The sequence below is a fragment of the Propithecus coquereli genome, unplaced genomic scaffold, assembly GCF_000956105.1.
Source record: "Propithecus coquereli isolate 6110/MARCELLA unplaced genomic scaffold, Pcoq_1.0 Scaffold41, whole genome shotgun sequence".
In the NCBI taxonomy this organism is placed as follows: Eukaryota; Metazoa; Chordata; class Mammalia; order Primates; family Indriidae; genus Propithecus; species Propithecus coquereli.
Genome location: NW_012149841.1, coordinates 3123626 through 3132691, shown reverse-complemented (window position 1 = coordinate 3132691; position 9066 = coordinate 3123626). Strand labels below are relative to the sequence as shown.

Sequence of the window (9066 nt, the reverse complement as noted above, 5' to 3'; positions counted from 1 at the left end):
AAAAAAAAAAAAAAAAAAAAAAACCTGGTTGAGTCACCTACATGTAAGACAATACACAGAAAGACTTGACTTAAGCTGCTTATGACTTTTTCTTTGGTAGTCATCCTCCTTGGACTGTTTTTAATGAACATCATCATTGAGCACTAACTGTACCTACTGCAAACAAAACAGAAAGCCACATGAAGCAGATGGTATTTAAGCTGCATCGTGAAGGAGATAGGTACATGATTTGGAAGAAAAAATTTTTTTTTTAAACAAAACATTTATAAGCCGTAGCTTTTAAAGGTGGCTCCTTTCCTCAAGGTTAACTTACTTAGGGTCCAAGTCATTATATGAACTTAATTTGTCTTATTACTTCCTCAATCATACTTTTGACTAGTGTTATGAAAAATTTTCCTAAAAACTAATTTCCACATAAGCAAAAAAATTTTTGGACTAATTTTTAACCAGACAACCTTACCCCAAAGAGAATAACAGAATTTATTGAACACCCATTTTTATACCAGAGATATTATATATTAGGTACATTGTATCTAATTCTCACAACAATCCTGCAAAGTAGGTACTATACTCCTACTTCACAAATTAAGGGCATTGTGGTCAACTTCCCTACTCTAATAAACAAAGCTACTAAAATGGCAGAGAACTCAATACTATCAAGACCCCATGCTTTTTCTCACAGCAAGCAAGCATAAGCCATCACTCAACTAATATGTTAATTATACAACTCTCTAAAAGCTCTTTCCTATATTTTTTTTTTTTTGAGACAGAGTGTTGCTCTGTCGCCCAGGCTGGAGTGCAATGGCACAATCATAGCTCACTGTAGCTGAAAATTTCTGGGCTCAAGTAATCCCAAATAGTTGGAACTACGAGTGCACGGCACCACGCCCAGTTAATTTTTCTTTTTCTTCTTCTTCTTTTTTTTCTTTTTAGCAGAAACCAGATCTTGTTGTGTTGCCCAGGCTGGTCTTGAACTCCTGGCCTCAAGCAATCCTCCCTCCTTGGCCTTCTAAAGTGCTGGGATTATAGGTTTGAGCCATGATGCCTGGCCCTCTCCTATCTTCCTTTTGTTTACACTATATAACAGCCCCCAGACAGTTCTTTACCATTTATGTCTTCACTGTCAAATTCCACAAGCCCCACAAAGTTTAGCTCAAATGCCTCTCTCTCCATAAAACCCACACCAAACAATCTTTCTCTTAATTCTCACGGCATTTGATTGGTATTTTTCAGTATTAATAACAGAGTTTACCCATCAGACTTTAAAACTTCTCTAAATCAAAATTAGGAATGAAAAATTTTAACACAACTTTGTCAACTGTTCTGTTTACGCCAGTGTTCATTAGTTATGAGAAAAGCCAAAAGACAGAATACCAAGGACACTGTAGTAGGGAGGGGAGAAAACTATAAAAATATTCCAGAATATTAAGTGAAAAGGGAAAGTGAAAACCAGTCCATGTTTCTATCAACCCAGTTTTGTAAAAATAGGACACAAGTGCATATATATGTGGCTACATAAGAAATAATCATAGTTACATTTAACCGTTAATAGTGGTTATATCTGGTAAAAGGATACACATCATTTTTAATTTTATAGTTCTTTACTCCTAGAATACTTCTCATGTGCTACTTGTATTTTTTAAAATATTTAATATATATACATGATAAAATCACTAAACACATTTATATAGTTCTTATAGTCATATTAACTTTGAAATCAATGGCCTTATATATGGAAAGACTCAGACATTTAATGAATGAATTAGCTGATACGCCACACCTAAGCACTAAAAATAAGTGATTTCTATAGCTTATCTCAAAAGAATATGTATGTTTATGATAATGTGTGAACAAGACTAGATTTTTCCTAATACATAGACCTATAAACAGACTGTGTATCATGGCTTGTAAAGAAATTACAGAAAAACACCTTTTCGATAAAATAAGCATCACCTAAAAGAATATCCTCATTTTAGTCTTATCTGTAAGCTTCCGAAAGTTTCAGAGTCAAAATAAAAAATTTACATGTACACTCAATACCTCCTATAGTAAATGTCTTCAGCCATACCTTCATGACTCTTCCGGTTTTAAAAAAGCAAAACCTGACAGGCGCAGTGCCTCATGACTATAATCACAGGCACTTTGGGAAGCCGAGGCAGGAGGATGGCTTGAGGCCAGGAGTTCAGAGACCCTACCTCTACAAAAATAAAATTTAGCCAGGCATGTTGGCACATGCCAAGATAGTCCCAGTTACTCGGGTAGTCGAGATGGGAGGATCACTTGTGCCCAGGAGCTCGATGTTGCGGTGAGCTATGATGGCACCATGGTGCTCTAGCCTGGGTGACAGAGTGAGACCCTGTTGCTATTTAAAAAAAAAAAAAAGTAAAACCCAGTTTGTATATCTAAATTTTTTTTTTTTTTGAGACCAAGTCTCACTGTGTCGCCCAGGCGAGTGCAGTGGTGCCATAATAGCTCACTGCAGCCTCCAACTCCCAGGCTCAAGTGATCCTCCCATCTCAGCCTCCTGAGTAGCATGAAATTTACGCTTGCACTTTAATCTCTGCCATTCTCTCCCATCAGGGTCACTACAGATATCAACTCCTCTGGCTGAATGCCATTTCACCCATCTCTTGACTAATTTAACTTCTGTAAATCTTTTAAGACTCAGCTTTGTCTCTTGTGGAAAGCTTTTCCTGTCCCTGCAGTCTCTACCTACCTGTGTTGACAGCACTCTTGTAACACCACATCGGTGGCAGTAGTGTACTGCACTGTAATCATCAATTTAATACTCTCTCTACTTTATAATAAATTCAAGAACAAGGACCATGTATCACCAACATCTACGGACAGTCTGGCACACAACAGGCCTGCAACCTCAAATGTGTGCAGGTTTCTGGTAGTCTAGCTTAATGAAAAGATACAACTTAGAATATTCAGACTACAAATGGGCTAAATGTCCATACTCCCTGACTATTTTCTCAACCAGAATTCTGGTAAGAACTGACAAACCATTTATTTTTACCAAGAGCCTAGAGTACTCCTATTTTTGCTAGTATAGGACCCACATAATTTAGAAATTAAATGAAGGCACTAAGGCTGGGCATGGTGGCTTACGCCTGTAATCCTAGCACTCTGGGAGTGCCGAGGCGGGAGGAACACTTGAGTCCAAAAGTTTGAGGAGGTTGTGGGCTAGGCTGATGCCACGGCACTGGAGCCCAAGCAACACACCAAGACTGTCCCAAACAAACAAAACAAAAAACTGTAGACAAAACCTGGAGTCTCTCTTAACTTCAAAACTTAATCCCGTTTATGCTGAATTGGTTTTAAAGATTTAAGTTTCAACACAGAAAACACTAAAAGTACTGATAAAACACTATCAACATGTTCTTAATAAACTAGTTCAAAAACTGACCTGGTCATCAAAATGGAAGATTCAAGTAACTCCTATACGTATATGTTTTTGGTATTTAACAAAATAATACGATACAATCCATATTTTACTATATCTAAAATTTGCCTTATTTGACTGCCTAATAAAGATCTATACTTAATGGTCACCCTGCCTCTACCACTCATTTACCTTCTTTGGTGTCTGAATGAATAAGATCAATTGCATCTTAGTTAAGACATTTTCCCAACTTAGGGAGGAGGGAGGGAAGGGGGAAAAAAAAGACTTTCTCCCATTGAGCCCTTTAATAAGTCTTTCAGAAATAGTGTCTAAAATCAGGGATCACCACTTTGAGATCTAGAACTTGCTACCCTTGACATGTGTACTACAACAGAAATCAAAAAGAACTATCCTCAAACCAGATGCCATACATGCTTATTGGTGTCTTTTTCAGGACTAAAAAAAATGTAAATAATCCTTCCCCACTTCCCCCTCCCCACCACCGTACTGTAGATATGTTGGCAGGCAATTGCAGGTTATGCCCTCCTAAGCAGTGTTGACTAGGTGGTTTTGTAGTGTCATTTCATAGCGAAGTGAACCAAATCTCCTCCAGAAAACACATTTGGGGGGAAGGGATCACTGTGGTCCAAATATATATTTTGTTCCAAGTAGGTGATTACCACCTTTTTTCCCTTGCCCATTTGCAGTCAACCTAACATTCTGACACTTCAACTACCCCATTTTCTCCCTTCTCCTTTGACATTTCATGCTACTTCCTCTTTTTTGTACTTGGCAGCTACAGTGATAAGCACATGAGGTGTGCACATATGGATGTTTCCCAGCACTCTGCTCTAAAATGTTTTATCCCTTCACAAGAGAATCGTAAGAATACTAAGAAGAAAAAATTCTAATTTCATTAAAAATTAAAACAACCCTTTAGAAGGTGATATTTATGTTTAATTAGGCAAGTCTTAATTTTTTATTTACAAAGATGGATCTTTTGAGTTACTGAAAGAAAAAGTCACTATGAAAAAACATTAACTTGTCTCTAAACATACTGCTACCCGGAACTCTGAGAAGAAAAAGCAGTTATCCTATATCTACCTATATAATAATTCTATAGCGTTTCATTCACTGGAAAAGCTTGAAAATATTTCTCTGTAAGTTCACTTTTTCAACTACAGAAGCAATAAATTTTAAACGAAAATTGTCTTCTGTTTATACTGCCAAACATAAAAGTTAAAATGTTAGCTTCTAAATGATAGAGTTTGAGGAAACCTTTTTCCACCACACCAAAATTCAGAACTGAGACGTGAGTTAGACTAATAGTAATCCACATATCTCCTTTACTACTGATAAAGGTACACTCAAGATATAATTTAGATCTAGGCCAAGCGGCTTCCCAACACCATACCCCATAATTATCCTAACCCAGTCACAGGTAGCACTGGACAACTTCTGCCCTGCTCTAGAAAAGGGCTGTCTCATGAAGAAATAGAACAAATTAAGTGCTTTCTGCAGAGAGAAAACTCCCAGAGAGAAAGAGAGGAAGGGGCTGAGCTATATTTGACAAGTTCCCTCTTAACAAAGAATGAGGAGGTAGGACAATGGGAGCAAGTCAGACTATATTTTAAAGCATTCTTAAAAACAGCAAGAAATCTATTTAATGTCACAAACCAATTTACCCAGCTATCTGTGCAGTTTTTATCTTTCTCACACCTGTTAGTAAAATGGCCTCAAGCTGTGAATGCAAGTCAGACAAAGCCACGTGAGATTCAAATACTCACATATTTTAAACGCCCATAAACTTTAGGGTGAAAATATACAGAATATTTTCATGTCTTACAAACCCAGCAAGGTCTTTAAATTAGAAAGTATGTAGAACTTCAGTTCAGGAGACAAGATCTAACCTCCACTTAATATTATGAAAACCCTGTCAATGTCCATAAAAAGGAGGCAGCTTGGTTACTGAGAAAATTGGCTCTGGATGTCACACCTAGCCCAAATCTGAGCATAGTTACTTATGTTAACTAGGATTAAGTACCTACTCAGGAAGACAAATTATCTTTCAACACCAGAAGATTTATAAACAAGTATGGGTGGCTTAAGAAAAACAAAATTCAAGTATTAGTAACTGTGTTAAACAAGAGGCTGTTAAATCTGTATTTGGTATTTTATATACATCACTTGTAATGCCTAAGAAAATCTGGCGTAGTAAAGTGACAGCTTTATAAGAGCAATTTAAATGTCAGTAATTTAGGCTTTTTTAAAAAGTTGAAATACTGAAAAACCTAACAACTGGACTCAAACAAGCAAAGAAAACCATATATTAAAATTAAACGGTTTACTTAAATTGTTTGAAGATGCTTACATTTGCTGATGCCAAGTCTAACTCGAAGATAAAATAGACTTGTGCGGAGAATAAGAAAACTGAACTTCGAAAAATAACCTGAACTTAAAAGCCAGGTTTCTGAAATTAACTTTAATCTTTATAATTAGTGTAAACCTTTTCTGCATACAGAACTGCCCTCAAGGACATCGAGACAATTCTACACAATGCAATTCCAGCAAAAATTGGAATTTTAAAGACATTCTTGCAACAAGGGAAATGCCATCATTTATTTATGATTGTGCACAAGAAGGACATAATTTTTTATTTTTTTCTATTTTTTATTTTTTTGGGGTCTTCTGGTAAGGACCGGAAAACCTGCTAGACAAATTGTAAAAGAGCTATAACACTTGAAGTACATAATTTTTTAAAAGGATATTAAAAGACTAAGAGCAGGCCGGGCGTGGTGGCTCACGCCTGTAATCCTAGCACTCTGGGAGGCCGAGGCGGGCGGATTGCTTGAGCTCAGGAGTTCGAGACCAGCCTGGGCAAGAGCGAGACCACCCCACCGCCCCCCCCCGTCTCTACTTAAAATAGAAAAAATTAGCCGGGCATGGTGGCGCATGCCTGTAGTCCCAGCTACTCGGGAGGCTGAGGCAGGAGGATCGCTTGAGCCCAGGAGTTTGAGGTTGCTGCGAGCTAGGATGACGCCACGGCACTCTAGCCCGGGCAACAAAGCGAGTCTCAAAAAAAAAAAAAAAAAAAAAAGACCAAGAACAGAAACGACCAATTAAAAATATTCATCCTTGTATTTTTAACAGTACTCCTAGTCAGAATTCCTTAACTCATCCTCCAATACTCTAGATCACATGGTGAAGAGTCACATATTAAACACGAATCTAAGCATTAAACAAGCTTTTAAAATCCTCAGGTAACTTCCTTTATTAAAACTGTTTTCCTGACATACAATCCCTTCACAGATACATTACATTTCTCTGCAGCGTTTAAGAGTATTTTTCTAAAGCCTTTCCTAAAAACCTTGACCAAAACAATCTGTCACCAGTTTTCTTAACAAGTAAAAAATCTCAAAGTACTAAGTCCTGACATGATGTCTTACTGCATCTAATATGCCGGCAACACATTCCTTTCCCCAAAAGTTTAAATACGTGTTAAAATTAAAAGCTAAGAAAAGTGCATTTTCTCTAGCTATGTGCTCAGAAGTAGCACCAACTTTTACACACATGTTTGGGCATAAAACCTTAAAAAATTTATTTCTCCCAAATTTGACCCAGTTCAGATACAAAACTATTGCTAAAATACTAGAAGCCGCTCATCTTGTCCTTGGTTTTAATTCACGTACTTCTTTGACTACTGAAATCTAGTCCTATAACAAAACACAACATTCCTTACCAATGGCACCTAAACAAGTCGAACCCAAGTCACTGTTTCTTTCATACCCACATCTGTCTACCACTAGCTTTTCGTGGACACACTCGGGCCTTGGAGAATCCCCACATTCGTTTTCATAAACCCACTCCTTCCTCTTCACCCACTTCCAACTCGCACGCTTCTCTGGATTCACCCGGCCTCTCCCCCACTTTCCGAACCCAAGAGCTGGAGCAGGCGCACAGCTCGGTCTCTAGCCCCAAGAGCGCCGAAACGGAGGGCGAAGCCGGTCGGTGCCCCAGGCCCCCGAGGCGGGGGCTCGGGGGAGAAAGGAAGCGGGAAAAAGAGAGCGCGGCGCCCCCTCCCCCGCCCGGCGCACACCCCCTTCCGGCACCCCTCCCCCTGCATTGTGCGAGCGGGCCCCAGGCCGCAGCTCGCCCGGGCACGCCGCAGGCCCGGCCGGCCTCCCGCCGACGGTCTGCTCCAGCCGAGGCCGCCACACAAAGCCCAGGGAGACAGCCTCTGCAGCGCCGAAGCACAAGGAAAGGAGCGAGCGCGGACTGACTTACGGGGCTGCTGCGGCCGCGCTGCCTCAGCCGGGGACACCGACCGTTGGGCACACGACGGCGTCGCTCGTGGCCGTCCTCCCCCTCCTCCGCCTTCGGTGGCGGCAATGTCTTCTTTCTCCACCTACCTCCCTCCCCCCCCACCCCACCTCCTCCTTCTCCTCCCCCTCCTCCTCCGAACCACCGAAGTACCGAGGGTGAGACACAGAGACTCACAACAACATGGCTGCCACCGCCACCTCCCCTCCCCCCGCCCACCGGGCGCGCGCAAAGCACTCCGGGAGAAAGGGGAGGGGGAGCACTCACCGAGGCGCGACTCTTCTCAGTGGTTTGCGTCGCTTCTCCCGCGCTCCGGGCGTGGGCCGGCGGAGGCTGTGCGCATGCGCACGCTCTTTGCGCTCTCGCATGTTCGGCCGTCCCTCCGGCGCGCCCTCCCTCGCCCTCCTGGGCTTGGTTACGGCTCCCCGCGGGAGCGCGCGCCCGGCTCGGACGCCGCAGGCGTGGTGTTACCGAACGCTGCGTTCAGCTGTCTGCCCGCGTGGGGCCTCGACTTCCGAATTCGCTGTCCCCCGGCTTCCTCCTAGTAGCTCATTGTTCTCCCCCAGCTGCCCGTGCGGGTGTCGGTGCCGCCACCGCGGGGTCCTCTTGGCACTTCGCTTCCGGGGTGCTGACATCCACAGGACCCGGACATATTCAGGCCTTTTGCTTTCACCCTTTACCTCCGCCCACAAGGCGATGGAGATGGGTTTGGGGGAGGAAAGTTGCTCCCCGCACGTAGACCATCACTCTCCTGGTGGTTGAAGCTCCCTGGGCCCACAGAGCCGACTCTGAGCTCGTTGTGGGCCCCACCGCTTGGCGTGGCGAACACAAAGGAAATTCACATCGGTCTCCAACGACCAGCGGTTCTCACTCGTGGCTGTTTTTTCTCACGGGCTGAGCGCTGTCTCCTGCGCAGTTTACAAGCTAGTTGGAGACTCCAAACCGGCCCATCCCAGGCGCAGCCGCTCGCCTGGCCCGGCATCTCTGCAAAGAAGTAGTTCCTGGAGTCTGACCCAACTCGCTCCCTGCCACACAACTGTAATGTGGGACAGCACGGGCACGGTGTCCGACTTGTTCTTGATGGTTTGCACGGCGCCTGGCTCTCCTGACATTCGGCCCTTCGTAAACATTCAGGGCCTTGTAATTTGCTTAATGTATGTCTTCCCTAGGCAACCGTAAGCTCCACGAAGGCAGGGACCATGTGTGTTTTGTTCCACTATGTCCCCCAGTGCCTGCTGAACGCATGAGCTCTCCGGTTTTTAATTATTACCAAAAAACGGTTTGACATCGAAGTCCATCTCAAGCCTTTATTACCACAGGCTCAAGTTTCAGGCATCTAGATTATTTCCACTTGAATG

At 42.6% G+C, this 9066-nt stretch overlaps 1 protein-coding gene across 4 annotated transcripts in view; it reads right to left on the bottom strand.

Moving 5' to 3' along the window:
- The window catches only part of PUM2 (pumilio RNA-binding family member 2), a 90485-nt gene extending 82560 nt beyond the window's left edge, over positions 1–7925 (bottom strand). For 3 of the 4 annotated variants that reach the window (XM_012653091.1, XM_012653093.1, XM_012653094.1), the window contains exon 1: positions 7673–7925. The gene's annotated coding sequence lies outside the window, so the exon portion shown is untranslated. The remainder of the gene's footprint in view (positions 1–7672) is intronic. The other variant, XM_012653092.1, reaches the window with a different exon arrangement.
- Positions 7926–9066: the final 1141 nt, after the last annotated feature.